Here is a 15,886-nt window from a genome sequence, read left to right on the forward strand (position 1 = left end):
GGAAGTGGGAGGGGAGCTGTTGCATTGTAAATTTTGGCCAATGACATGAGACAAAATATATGTGAACTGCTGTATGAAAAGTGAATTTACTCTGTAAATCTTCACCCAAATCAAAATAAAATTAAAAAAAAAAAAGTCTTGATTAAGAAATTCTTAATCCAAGAAGAAATTTGTTGAGCATAGTTCCCCTTCTTTTCCTTCCCTCCCAAAAGGAAACCACCTTGTTTTTAACCTGGAAACATGAGCAAATATATTATTCTTTCTCCGAGTCATGCTAGGAAGTGTAGAAGGAGCCATTTAAAATCAAATGCAGCTGCTTATAACACTTCAAATAGCAGTATTTTCTTTTAAGTGGCACAGTATCAGGCTGCCTGAGGAGAGATCTAGTTTTTGCTTTGGATATAGGAAATGAACGTGGGAAATGCTTACATAGAGAACTTGGATCAAGTTTGAAACCTTCTGATTCAAAATATGAAAGCAAATGTTTAGTTAAACTTGTACAATAAAGAATGTCAATATTTAACTTGGGGGATGCCAAAACATTTTAAAAGAATATCAACCCAAATTAAAAAAATATATATATCTCTCCAATAAACCTCAGTAAAGGAAAATTCTCCTATGATTGAGTTATTGGTGTAATTTTACTTTGTATGATGTATCTTCCTAAGAGGATTTCTGAAATATGAGTAGAAGCAAGATCAGTCCTTCAAATGTAGTACGACTATCCAGACTCTGAAAGTTTAGGATCTGATAAAACAGTAGAAATTTCAAGGGTCCAAAAGTAGATATTAGAAAGAATTCATGGTAAGTATTCAAAAGGTGATATAGTAGATTCTTGGCACTCAAAGTTGATGGGTCTATAATGACAAGTCATGGTTAAGGAAAATAATGGATACAAGAAAGATGAAGTAGGTTTTAGAGGAAAATAGTCTGAGTCTCAACTCAGCAGCAGCTCACTGCTGTGGAGTCAGATCCCACTCATAGCAACCCCTTCTTGGGTTTCCGAGGCAGTATCACTACAGAAGCAGATTGCCCAACCTTCTTTCCAAAGAGTGGCTGGTGGGTTTGAACTGCCAGTCTTCTGGTTAGCAGTCAAATGCCTTAGACACTACACCAACAGAGCTCCTTCTCAGAGTCTAAGAGACATCATTTCTGATCAGAGGAAGTCAAAACTTCACTTTTAGAAAAATGAAGTGTCAAGTTACGGCAAAGGTGTTCAGAATTAAGATTGGAGCACACCATGTATAAATAAAAGGAAGATTTAGCAAAATTGTTTTGAATCCTGAGCAAGTAGAGTTGTTCCTTTCTGCCCACTGTTGCCCCTCCTACTAATGGTCCCCACCGTGACCTTTGTCATTCCACTGTTCACACTACGAGAACATTGTCATTATGCCACCACCTCTTTGGATATTTGGTTCTATTTGGTGACAGATGTTTTCCTTTGGATTCTGTCCAGTCTTTGCCTTCCCAGCTTCCCAGGCTTGGTGGTGGTTTTTGGATACTGGAGTTTAATTTGGAATGTTGGTTTTGGCCCTAAACTGTATTCTCTTGACTTGCTCTCATCTACTGAATTTTGGCTTAGATAATTCAGGATTTCACCCATTTTAGGGCTCCACTCATTCACAATCTCTTTCCTGAACTCATTCTCTGGACTGCTTATCCCCTCTCTCCTTGCTTCCACTTGCTAAGCTAGAGATTACTTTCTCTCTGGACATATCCAAAGATTAATAATGACAGGCATTCAAACTCTGAGGGAAAAAGGATAGGAACCCAGTTATTGTGTATTCAGACAATGGCAAATTTTAATGATGATGATGGTTCAGGAAGTAGGCACTATGCTAAATGCTTTTCAAAGATTTCAAATTTATTTCTTGCAAACTCCCACTGAGTTAGAGATGCTATCATTCCCATTTTATAGAAAAAGAAAATGAGGTAACTTGCCTGAAGTCACATAGGAAGCATTTCAGAATGCAAACCTGACAATCTGTCTCTAGAGCCCACAATTTTAAACTGGGTCACAGGATCACAGTGACAGTAAAAGAAAGCTTGACTTCTTGCTGATAACTTACTTAGTGACCTAGATTTCTAAAATTAACATGAAAGGAAACAAGATTGATCTCAGAAACCTGGGTGTGCTAAATTTTCAAGAAAGAGCTAGATAGAGTTAGCCGTAGATTTAGCCCATCTAAGCAACCAGATTTTTGCTGACTAAAAGGAATAAATCAATTTACCAGGAGATTTTCTTGCTTGTACTAGCCATGTGGAAAAATCGTTATTGGTTTTCTTCATAAGATAGTACGTCACAGGCTTGCTTACCAACCCTACTTCTCACCAACTTCTTATACTTGTACATATAGAAAAACTACATTCACAGACTCTCTTCAAGTAAGGTTGAAGCTGTGTGGATTATTGCCAATAAAATGTGAGTGAAAGTAATGTATACTATTTACAAATACAGCCTCTCAAACAACTTCCATGATCCCCCCTTATGCTCTTTCTCTTCCTTGTTTACATTGCTAGAAGCAGAACTCCTAGATAATTAAAGCATAAAATTGAAGTAGGCTAGTTCCCTGTGTAATTCTCACAAGGAGAGCATCTCAGGAGAGGAGCCAACTATGTCAAGATCATGACATGAACATTATATATGTGTTAAATCACCGATATTAGGATTATTAATCATAGTGTTTTATGTTAATTTGTCCAAACTAACACAGAAACCATATCATACACTTCCTTGATGTAAAGAAATAAAGTAACCCCTTGGAAAAATCAGTCCCTTATCCAGCAAACTTCTTGGGTTTTAGGTACATTGGTGCTTAAAATTTTGGAGGCATTTTACTACGTGGCTGCATTAAAACTCAGATAATTAATCATATAATCTGATCTGTTTTGTTTCCCCTAAAATCATTCTTAGTAATTGGGCTATATTCTTATTCTTCCCTGCCTTTATTTTTAAATAGAATTATGAAAATGACCAAACTTGGGATATTATATAACTCAACATCTCTTCTCCTGAACACATGCAAAGCTATGGTATGACTTTATTTTGGATTACAACCCTTTATTTTTCTCTGTATCTTGGTTTTTATGACTCATTCTCTCTTATTGATCAGGCTTGAAAACCCAGTTGATCTAGAATACCTCTTGGTAGAAATGCTGAAGAAGGACAATGGTGGAAAAGCACTTTATGCTTCAATTCATTACTTGTCTCAATGATATGATAAAACTTTCAGCAACCAATACCCAAGTCATAATATCTTTTTTTTTTTTTTTTTTTCTATTGAATATTGAGCACAGCAGTTTGGAACAAATAAGGGAGAGGAACTTGTCTGTCAGTTAGTCGTACTGTGGTGGCCTGCATGTTGCTGTGAGGTTGGAGGCTATGCCACTGGTGTTCCAAATGCCAAGAGGTTACCCATGGTGGAGAGGTTTTAGCAGACTTTCCACTAAGACAGATTCAGAAGAAGGATAAAACCATTCACTTCACAAAGAAGTGTTTAGTGAAAACCTTATAAATAGTGGTGAAACAATGTCTTATATATTACTGGAAAAATTTATGAGTAGCCCTGAAACACTGTCTGATATAGTAATGAAAAATGAGCCCCTCAGGTCAGAAGACAGTCAAAATATGTCTGGGAAAGAGCTGCCTCCTCAGAATAGTGCCAACTTTAATGATGTGGCTAGATTAGACCTCCATTTACTGATGTGGTATGACTCAAAATGAAAAGAAACAGCTACAAACATTTATTAATAAATGGAACATGGAATGTATAAAGTATGAATCTAGGAAAATTGGAAGTTGTCAAAAATGAAATGGAATGCATAAAGATTGATATCTTAGGCATCACTGTACTGAAATGGACAGGTTTTGGCCATTTTGAATCAGATAACCATATGAGCTACTATGCTGGGAATGACAAATTGAAGAGGAAGGGTGTGGCATTCATCATCATGAAGAATGTTTCAAGATCTACCCTGAAGTACAGTACTGTCAGCAATATGATAATATCCACACACCTACAAGGAAAGCCAGTTAATTAATACCACTAGTATTCAAATTTACACACCAACCACCAAAGCCAAAAGTGAGGAAACTGAAGATTTTTATTAACTTCTGCAGTCTGAAATTATTGGAACATGCAATCAAGATATGTTGATTATCACTGGTGACTAGAATGTAAAAGTTGGAAAAAAATGAGAGTTACCAGTAGTCAGAAAATATGGTCTTGGTGACACAAATAACACTGGAGATCACATGATAGAATTTTGCAGGACCAACAACTTATTCATTGCACATAACTTTTTTTAACAAGACAAATTGTGACTATCCACATGGACTTCACCAGGTGGAGTACACAGGAATCAGATTGGCTACATCTATGGCAACAGGTGATGGAGAAACTCAGTATCTTCAGACAAGACAAGATCAGGAGCTGATTGTGGAACAGACAATCAACTGCTCATATGTAAGTTCAAGTTGAAGCTGAAGACAATTTAAAAAAGCCCACAAGAGCCAAAATATTTCCATGATGATATACCTCCTGAATGTAGAGACTAAAGAACAGATTTGATGCATTAAACACCAATGACCAAAAATCAGAAGAACAGTGTGATTACATCAAGGACATCATCCAAAAAGAAAGCAAAAGGTAATTAAAAAGACAGGAAAGCAAGAAATGACCAAAATGAATGTCAGAAGAGACTGAAACTTGCCCATGAATGGAGAGTAGCTAAAGCAAACAGAAGAAATGATAGGATAAAAGTGCTGAACAGAAGATTTCAAAGAGCACCTCAAGAAGACAAAGTCTTCTAAAATGTGCAAAGACCAAGAATTAGAAAGCCAGAAGGGAAGAGCACATGTGGCACTTTTCAAGCTGAAATAACTGAAGAAAAATTAACTCATGAGTTGCAATGTTGAAAGATTCTATGGGCCATATATTGAATGATGCAGCAAGCATCAAAAGAAGATGGAAGGAATACACAGTCACTGTACCAAAAAGAAATGGTTGATGTTCATCATTTCAAGAGGTGGCATATGATCAAAAACCAATGGCATTGAAGGAAGAAGTTGAAGCTACACTGAAGGAATTGGTGAAGAACAAGGCTCCAGGAATTGACAGAATACCCATTGAGATGTTTCAACAAACAGATGCCCAGTTGGAGGCACTCATTCAGCTATACCAAGAAATTTGGAAGACAGCTACCTGGCCAACTGACTGGAAGAGATCCATATTTGTACCCATCCCAAACAAAGGTGATCCCACAGAATGTAGAAATTATCGAACAATATTATTAATATTGCATGCAAGTAAAATCTTACTGAAGATAATTCAAAAATAGTTGCAGCATTATATTGACAGAAAACTTCCAGAAATGCAATCTGGATTCAGAAGATGACATTGAATGAGGGGTATCATCACTGATGTCAGAGGGATCTTGGTTCAAAGCAAAGAATACCAGAAAGATATTTATTGTGTTTTATTGACTATGCAAAAGCATTCCATTGTGTGGACCATAAGAAATTATGGATAACATTGAGAAGAATGGGAATTCCAGAACACTTGATTGTACTCATGAGGAACCTGTCCATAGACCAGGAGGTTTTTGTTCAAACAGAACAAGGGGATACTCTATAGTTTAAAATCAGGAAGGGATTGCATCAGGGTTGTATCCTTTCACCATACTTACTCAATCTGCGTGCTGAGCAAATAACCTGAGAAGCTGGACTATATGAAGAAAAATGTGGCATCAGGATTGGAGGAAGAGTCATTAACCACCTACAATACACAGATGACATAATTTTGCTTGCTGTAAGTGAGGATGATTTGAGGCACTTACTGATGAATATTGAAGACTATAGTCTGCAGTATGGATTACATTCAATATAAAGAAAAAAAAATCCTCACAACTGGCTCAATAAGGGCATCATGACAAATGGAGAAAAGATTGAAGTTGTCAAAGCCTTCATATTACTTGGTTCTACAACACCAATGGAAGCAGCAGACAGGACACCAGATGATGTATTACACTGGGCAAATCTGCTGCAAAAGGCCTCTTTCAAGTGCTGAAGAGCAAAAATATCTCCTTGAACACTAAGGTAGACCTAATGCATGCCTTGGTATTTTCAATTGCCTCATATGCATGTGAGAGCTGGACAATGAATAAAGAAGACTAAGGAAGAATCAATGCTTTTGAGTTGTGGTGTTAGCAAAGAATACTGAAGGTACCATGGACTGCTAAAAGAACTAAGAAATCTGTCCTGGAAGAAGTACAGCCAGAATTGTCCTTGAAAACGAGAATGGCTAGACTTCATCTTGCTTGCCTTGATCAGAAGGGACCATTCCCTGGAGAAACATATCATGCTTGATAAAGTGGTGGGTCAACAAGAAAGAGGAAGGCCCTCAACTAGATAGATTGACACAGAGGCTGCAATGATGGGTTCAGGTATAGCAAGGATCATGGAGCTGGCATAGGACCAGGCCATGTTTTGTTTTGTTGGACATAGGGTCACTATGAGTTGGACATGATTTGATGGAACCTAGCAACAACATTGTGTATTTGTTTATATTGCTATAATATACAATTTTATTTTATTTTATTTTTTACTTTTATTGTGGTGAAAATATACACAAGACATTCACCAACATAACAATTTCCAGCTCAGGGCCATTGATAGAGGTCAAAATATCTTATGAATCCAAAAAAAACAAACTCATTACTGTTGAGTTGGATCTGACTCATAGAAACCCCTCCTTGTGTTTCTGAGTTGGTATCACTATGGAAGTAGATTGCCCAATCTTCTTTCCAAGGAGTGGGTGGTGGTTTTGAAGCGCCAGCCTTCCAGTTAGCAGTCAAATGTCTTAGGCACTATGCCACCAGAATAGAAACTTTAAAAATATGAACTCTGGGTCTGGGACCAGAGAACAAAAATAACTTCTTACCATGTATCCATTTAGTTACCCTTGCAAATTATATGTTGTTAGGAGTTCAGCCATTAGACAAGATGTGCACAAAGTCATTATTAATAGTAATGGAAGCACCTACCCAGCCTGATGAAGCTAATTTTGCCTGAGGTTCTTACAGTGTTGCAGAAGTCCTACCCAGATTTTCTTCACATGTAAAGGTCAGAAGTACAGAACGAATGAGGATATGGAAGTTGAAAGAGAGAAAAAGATGTAAAGAGACAGAGAGACAGAAAAAAAGTCATGAACTGCCTTGTTAACATTTCTAATTTCTTCTCATTTTTCTGTGGTGTATTTTTAAGATGATTTATTCACAATGGAAGAAAAACAAGCAGTTTTTCCTATTTTCTTCATGAAGGATAAAGAGTTATCTATATCTAAATTTAGCAATGAATGCAAGTTAATTGTGTGATATAAGTCCTCTCCCAGTCAAAGACATGGCTGTAAGTGGAATAATGTCTTCTTGTAGTTCCCCACGAGTCCACTTCCTTACTCCAATGTTAGATTCAACAAGAGCGACAGTCTTCAGAGGTAAATTGTATGGTGAATAGGAGATGTGTTGTCTATGCTTAAATATAGTAAGAAAGAGGACATTTGAAGGGCATAATGGGCGTAATGACTCAGGACTTTAAACAATGGAGTCAAAGTTTGAAGGAAGACAATGAAAGAATTAAACTTTTTAATTAGCAATCATATGTAAAGCTAGACCATTTATACCAGAGATCTGGAAGTGCTGGCCTGACATTTGCTTTTTTCTTTGTGATATGTCAACAGGTGATATTGTGAGGAACACATTTCAAATACATAATTGCAAATGTGATCAGCAGGTTTGATGGTTTTACTGACTTACTACTTTCTTCTTATTTGCTATCTCAGTTTTAGCTGCCAAGAGAAATATTTACTTTCTTATTCTTAATGATTCTTAACATTTTTTCTACATATTTTTGGGCAAATACAATTCTTTTCTATTCCATTCTTTGAATATACTTGTTGTAGTTAGGTGCCCTTGAGTCAGTCCTGGCTCATATTGAAAATATATATAAAAGAACAAAACATTCCCTGGTCCTGATCCATCCTCACAATCATTACCACGTTTGAGCCCTTTGCTGAACCACTGTGTCAATCCATCTTACTGAAGTCTTCCTCTTTTTTACTGACCCTCTAATTTATTAAACATGATGTCCTAATCCAGGTACTGGTCCCTTCTGATAACAGGTCCAGAGTACATGGGACACAATCTCACCACCCTCATTTCTGAGTTAAATTGTGACTGTGTTTCTTCCAGGACAGATTTGTTTATTGTCCTGACAGTCTGTGATATGTTCAGTATTCTTTGCCAATACCATAATTCAAATGCATCAATTCTCCTACATGCTACTATATGTTTATCTATCATACCTATTATGGGCATTTAAATTGTTTAAAGATATTAACTTTGATAGATAATATTGTAATGGACATTATTTGTGCATATCCTCTGTTAACATGTGCAAGATTTTCTTAACAATATAGACCTGAAAGTGTTATACCAGAGCTATAAGTATTTCTACATGCAACAAATTTAGTGAGAATTTTCTACAAAGTGATGATTGTACCGATTTATTTCTTCACATATTCATCAATATCCCAGCATGGTCACACTTTAAAATTTTTACAAATGGTATGATACTCACATTTCTTCAATTACTATTGACCTTGAACTTGAGAATCATTGTTTATTTATTAGATTTTAGCTTCTATGAAGAGCCTAGGGAGCTCTGGTAGCGTAGTGCCCAAGGCACTTGACTGCTAACCAGAAGGCTGGTGGTTCAAACCCACCAGCCACTCCTCGGAAGGAAGGTTGGGCAATCTACTTCTATAGTGATACCACCTCAGAAACCCAAGGAGGGGTCGCTATGAGTCGGGTCTGACTCAACGGCACATAACAACAAGAATGAAGAGCCTATTTGGATTGTTAGCCATTTTCTCTAACAGATTTTTGTTTTCTTATTGATTTCTAGTAATTCTTTATAAATTCTGCATACTAATCTTTTGCCAATTACATGCAGTGAAAGTATCTTCTTTCTGTCTCAGCTTGTCTTGCAATCAGTCATGGGAGAACAGAAGGGCAGTATTTGCACAGAGAGATGTTTCAGGAGGCAGGAATGCATAGGAAGGAAGGACATGGACAAGAGCTATGTGGAAAGAAGAATGAATGAAAACAAAGATACATTGAAACAATTAGTCTGTGTTGGATTGGGTTCTCTAGAGAAACACAAAAACCAGCCAAGTGTATATATATATTTATAGAGAGACAAAGAGAGAGAGAGAGAGATTTATCTTAGGTAAATGGCTCACAAGCGTGTAGAAGCTGACAAGTTCAAGCTGAAAAGTTTGTCTCTGGAGGGGGATGGGGCCCGGAGCCGCCTGGCTTTCGCACGCACAGCAGAGGAGTTCAAGCCACAAAGTTCATCTCTGGAGGAGATGAGGCCCGGAGCCGCCTGGTTCCCGTAAGCACAACAGAGCCGAGAGAATCAAGCTGGCACGCAGCATGCTGGTTACTGTTCCCAACAAAGGATGAATCCGAAACCTCCAGGGTGAGCGGCGAGCCGCTCACTCAAGGAAGTATATAGTCCGGAATGCCGTTCTTCCAGCTTGTCCTTGGGATAGCATTGCAGGTAGGCCACACCCTTGGGGAAACTCCCCTTGGGCAGACCGGCCGCTCAGAACTCAGTCATGTGATCCATCATGGGAACCACCACTCACAACTGGAGTCCAGCCAAGTTGACACATCTTCAACTATCACATAGTCCAAGGGCCTAGTGAACCATGGGAATCTCAGCCTAGTAGGCCCCCAGATAAGAAGAACTAGATGGTGCCACCTAGTACTATCAACCACTCAAAAAGGAGATCCTGGATAGGATGGGAGAAAAACTTGAAACAAAACTCAAAATCATAAAAAATTCCAGGCTTACTACTCTGAGAGAGACTGGTGGAACCCCAAGACTATGGCCCCTGGTCACCCTTCAGGCCTGGAATTGAACTCACTCCCTTGGCTTCCAGCCAAACAATAGACAAACATAGAAGGTGAATATTTACACCAGGTAGGAACACTCCTTACAACACTTACTCATGGGAGATCAGAAGGCCAGCTTTGCACAGGGAAATACCTCATTGGGCAGGAATGCATAAGAAAGGAAAACACAGGGAAAAGGTAACAATAGGCAGGAAGTGGGAAGAGAAATGTTATATTATCAGGATTGCAATCAACATCTTGAAACAAAATGTGTAAGAACTGCTGTATGGAAGATGAATTTGCTCTGTAAACATTCACTTAAATCACACTTTAAAAAAATTAATAATAATAATAAAATCTGCTAGTTTTTGGGGATGCCCAGAATAAGAGAAGAGTCTGCAACAGGTCAGGCTGCTATGCAAGTCAATCTGCCACTTCTGCCATATGATCCAGTTGATCCAATGGTGTTTGAGGTTTCAGTGCAGATAGGGATGCTGTTTGGCATCTCTGGCAAGGCCCTATTGGTGGACCGCAGTGCTGTTGTTGTTGTTAGGTGCCTCGAGTCATTTCTGACTCAAAGCGACCCCATGCACAGCAGAACGAAACACCACCCAAACCCACACCAACTTTATGATCCTTGCTATACTTGAGCTCATCGTCACAGACACCATGTCAATCCATCTTGTTGAAGGCCTTCCTCTCTTTCGTTGACCCTCCACCCTACCAAGCATGACATCCTTCTCCAGGGAAGGGTCCCTTCTGACAACATGACCAAAGAAGGTGAGACAAAGTCTGGCCATTCTCGCTTCCAAGGAGCATTTCGGCTGTGCTTCCTCCAGAACAGATCTATTAGTTCTTTTAGCAGTCCATGGTACTTTCAGCATTCTTCGCCAGCACCACAACTCAAAAACGTCAACTCTTCTTTGATCTTCGTTATTCGTTGTCCAGCTCTCACATGCATACGAGGTGATTAGGAATATCATGGCTTGTGTCAGGCTCATCTTAGTCTTCAAGGAGATATCCTTGCTCCTCAGCACTTGAAAGAGTTCCTTCGCAGCTGACCTGCCCAGTGCTGCATATCGTCTAATGTCCTGACTGTTGCTTCCATTGTCAATTATAGAACCAAGCAATGTGAATTCTTTGACAACCTCAATCTTCTATTTATTGTGATGCTGCTCATCAGTCCAGTTGTGAGGATTTTTGTTTTCTTTATATTGAGACATAATCCATACTGCAGAAAGTATTCTTCAGTCTTCACTAGTAAGTGCCTCAAGTCATCCTCACTTTCAGCAAGAAAAGTTGTATCATCAATGTATCTCAGGTTGTTACAGATTCTTCATCCAATCCTGATGTCATGTTTTTCTTCATATAGTTCAGCTTCTCGGATTATTTGCTCAGCATATAGATTGAATAAGTTTGGGGAAAGGACACAACCCTGACACACTCCCTTCTTGATTTTAAAACATTTATTGTCCCCTTGTTCCTTTCGAATGACAGCCTGCTGGTCAAGGGACAGGTTCCTCATCAGTACAATCAAGTGTTTGGGAATTCCCATTCTTCTCAATGTTGTCCACACAATCAAATGCCTTTCCATAGTCAATAATACACAACTAAGCATCTTTCTGTTATTCTTTGCCTTGAGCCAAGATCCATCGGACAGCAGCTATGATATTCCTTGTTCCATGTCCTCTTCTGAATCCAGCTTGTACCTCTGGAAGTTCTCTATCAATATACTGCTGCAACCATTTTTGAATTATCTTCAGTCAGATTCTGTGGGATCACCTTTCTTTGGAATGGGTAAAAATATGGATCTCTTCCAGCCAGTTGGCCATGTCTTCCAAATCTCTTGGCATAACCAAGTGAATGCCTCCAGTGCGGCATCAGTTTTTTGAAATATCTCAATGGGTATTCCGTCAGTTCCTAGAACCTGTTGTTCACCAATTCCTTCATTGAAGCTTTGACTTCCTCCTTCAATACCATTGGTTCTAGATCATATGCCACCTCCTGAAATGGATGAAGATCAACCAGGTCTTTTTGGTACGGTGTCTCTGTGTATTCTTTCCATCTTCTTTTGATGTTTCCTGCATCATTCAATATATTGCCCTTAGAATCTCTCAATATTACAACTCAAGGCTTAAATTTTTTCCTCAATTCTTTCATCTTGAGCAATGCCAAGCATGCTCTTCCCTTTTTGTTTTCAAACTCCAGGTCTTTGCACATTTCATTATAGTAATTGGTTTTGTCTATTCAAGCTGCTCTTTGAAATCTTCTGTTCAGCTTTTTTATCTTGTCATTTCTTTCATTTGCTTTAGCTACTTTTCACTCAAGGACAAGTTTCAGAGTCTCTTCTGTCATCCATTTTGGTCTTTTATTGTCTTTTTAGTGACATCTTGCTTTCTTCATGGATAATGCTCTTGATGTCATCCCACAATCAAATCTAGTCTTTAGATGGTCTCTAAATTCAGGAGGTATATATTCAAGATTATATTTTGACTCTTGTGGACTTGTTTTAATTGTCTTTAACTTCAAGTTGAACTTGCATATGAGCACTTGATGGTCTGTTCCACAATCAGCTCCTGGCCTGGTTTTGGCTAAAGATATTGAGCTTTTCCATAGCCTCTTGCCACAGATGTAGTCAATTTGATTCCTGTGTATTCCAACTGGTGAAATCCACATGTACAGACACCATTTGTGTTGTTGAAAAAAGGTGTTTGCAATGAATAAGTCATTGGTCTTGCAAAATTCTATTATGAAAGTTCCAGCATTATTTCTGCCACCAAGGCCAAATTTTCCAACTACCTGTGATTCTTCTTTGTTTCCAACTTTTGCATTCCAGTCACCAGTGATAATTAACACATCTTGATTGCATGTTCGGTCAGTTTCAGATTTCAGAAGTTGATAAAAATCTTCAATTTCCTCATCTTTGGCTTTGATGGCTGGTGAATAAATTTGAATAATAGTCATATTAACAGGTCTTCCTTGTAGTCATAAGGATGTTATCCTATCACTGACAGCATTGTACTTCAGGACAGATCTTGAAACATCCTTTATGATGTTGACTGCCACAGCATTCCTCTTTAAACTGTAATTCCTGGCATAATAGATCATATGGTTGTCTGATTCAAAATGGCCAAAACCAGTCCATTTCAGCTCACTAATGCCTAGGATATCAAGCTTTATGTGCTCCATTTCATTTTTGACAACTTCCAATTTTCCTAGGTTCATACATCGTACATTCCATGTTCCAATTATTAATGGATGTTTGCAGCTGTTTCTCTTCAAGTTGAGTGGTGTCACATCAGCAAATGGAGAACTCAAAAGCTTTACCTTATCCATATGAGTTAGGCTGGTTTTACTCTGATAATGCAGCTCTTGCCCACTCCTATTTTGAGAGCTTTCTAACCTAAGTGACTCATTTTGCCTCTCTGTATTGGACAGTATTTCTGGTCTATTCATAAAGTTGTGCAGTAATGTATCAGACAGTGTTTCTCTGCTGTTCATAAGGTTTTCCATGGCCAATTCTTGGAGAAGTGTATGGCCTCTTCCTTCTTCCTAGTCTGTCTCAGTCTGCAAGGCGGGCTGATACCTGTGCACCATGTGCACCCCACTGGGTTTGAAATACCAGTAGCACAGCCTCAAGACTCGCAGCAACATGTCACCACAGTAGGACAAACTGACATACAAGTTTGTCTCCCTTAGCTGTTGGAAACCTCTTCAATCACCCTTACCAGGATCCCTGTAGCTGACTCCTTGCTCTGACCCAGTCCCCTTGGCCCTTTCTGTCCTTTCCCTGCTCTCTCACCTTGCCGCTTGTGGGACATGGCCTGGGTTCCCTCTCCTCACACAGATCCCCGCATCTGACTCCTCCATCTGTTCCGGTCCCCTTTGCCTTTTTTTTTTTTTTTTTTTTTGATCACAGTGTGACCCTTAGAATTTTAGAGCAAAGCCCTACCATATCTTTCAGATAACTACTCTCCTTTTAAGAAAAAACTTTTGCTTTGTCATTGTACCTTAGGAGAGTCTAAATGCTTAACCATGGCCACCAAATCACCATGCAGCCTGAGTTACCCATCAAGAACTGGGTGCTGTTTGACACACAGAGTCATAAAGTCAGATTACACAGAAGCACTCTATTATGGAAGTAGTGTATATGAGATCAGGCTCAAACAGTACCTGAAGGCAAAAGTAAGTTGCACGAGGTAGTGGCCCAAATGTCCATAGTCACATGACCTTTACTCTACCAGTCTGCACCTATGGCCTTGTGAGGAGTTTCTTAGGGTCAGTTGACTAAGGAAGAGAAAACTTGTGCCTGGTTTACAGATGGTTCTGCATGATATGCAGACCCCACTTGAAAGTGAACAGTAGCAACACTTAAGCCCCTTTCTGGAACTTCCTTGAAGAACAGTGGTAAAGGGAAATCTTCCCAATGAGCAAACTACCAAGCAGTGCATGTGTTTGTTCACTTTCCTTAAAGAAAGAATTGAGCAGATATGTGATTGCATACTGACTAGATCATGAGCTGTGGCCAGTGTTTAAATGGATGGTCTCTAAGTGGATGGTCGAGGAGTTGGAAGCAACATGACTGGAAAATTGGTGACAAAGAGGTATGAGAAAGAGTTATGTGGAAAGACTTCTCTGAATAGGCCAGAGAAGTGAAGATATTTGTGTTTCATGTAAATACTCTCCATAGGGTCACCTCAAAAGAGTATTTTAACAATCAAATTGATAGAATGACACATTCTATGAATACTAGCAGCCTCTTTCCCCATTCCTTTCATTGACTAAGGGACTCATGAATAAAGTGGCCATGGTGACAAGGAAAGAGATTATGCATGGGCTCAAATCCATGGACTTCCACTTACTGAGGTCAACTTGGCTACAGCCACTGTTGAGTTCCAATATGCAAGTAACAGAGAACAAAACTGAGTCCCTAATATGGCACCATTCCTAGGTCAACTAGCCAGCAACCTAGTGGCTGATTGATTACATTGGACTACTTTCATCCCGGGAGCTCTGGTAGCATAGTGGCTAAGACACTTGCCTGCTAACCAGACGGCTGGCGGTTCAAACCCACCAGCCACTCCTTGGAAGGAAGGTTGGGCAATCCTACTTCCATAGTGATACTGCCTCGGAAACCCAAGGAGGGGTCGCTATGAGTCGGGTTTGACTCGATGGCACATAACAACAACAACAACACTTTCATCCTGGAAAGGGCAGTGTTTTATTCTTACTAGAATAGACATTTACTATGGATACATATTTGTCTTCTTTGCTTGCAATGCCTCTGCCAAAACTATCATCTGTAAACTTACAGAATTCCTTATTAACCATAATAGTATCCCACACAACACTTCAGATCAGTGAGTCACTTCACACCAAATGAAGTGTAACAATGGGTCCATGGTCATGGAATGCACTGGTATTACCATGTTTCTCATCATCCTGAAGCAGCTGGCTGGACAGAATGATAGTATGGCCTTCTAAAAACACAAGTATGGTGCCAGCTAGGTGGCCATACTTTTCAGAGTTAGGGCAATGTTCCCTAGGAAACTGTATATGCTTTACATCAGCATCCAATATGTGGTGCTGTTTCTCAAATAGCCTAGATAAATGGGTCTAAAAATTAAGAGTGGAAATGGGAGTGGCACCACTCATTCTTATCCCAGTAACTGACTCACAAGATTTTTGCTTCCTGTATCCACAAACTTATACTCTGTGGGTCTAGAGATCTTAGTTCCAAAGAGAGGAATGTCCACCAGGAGACACAAGACAGATTCTATTGAACTGTAATTTAAGAGAGCAACCTAGGCACTTTGGGCTCCTCATGACTCTAGAAGATAATTCTGAAGATAATTCAGAAACGTTTGCAGCAGTATATTGACAGAGAACTTCCAGAGGTTCAAGCCGGATTCAGAAGAGGATGTGGAAT

This window comes from Orycteropus afer, unplaced genomic scaffold, assembly GCF_000298275.1.
Source record: "Orycteropus afer afer isolate SDZICR_OR568_19922 unplaced genomic scaffold, OryAfe1.0 scaffold00229, whole genome shotgun sequence".
Taxonomy (NCBI): Eukaryota; Metazoa; Chordata; class Mammalia; order Tubulidentata; family Orycteropodidae; genus Orycteropus; species Orycteropus afer.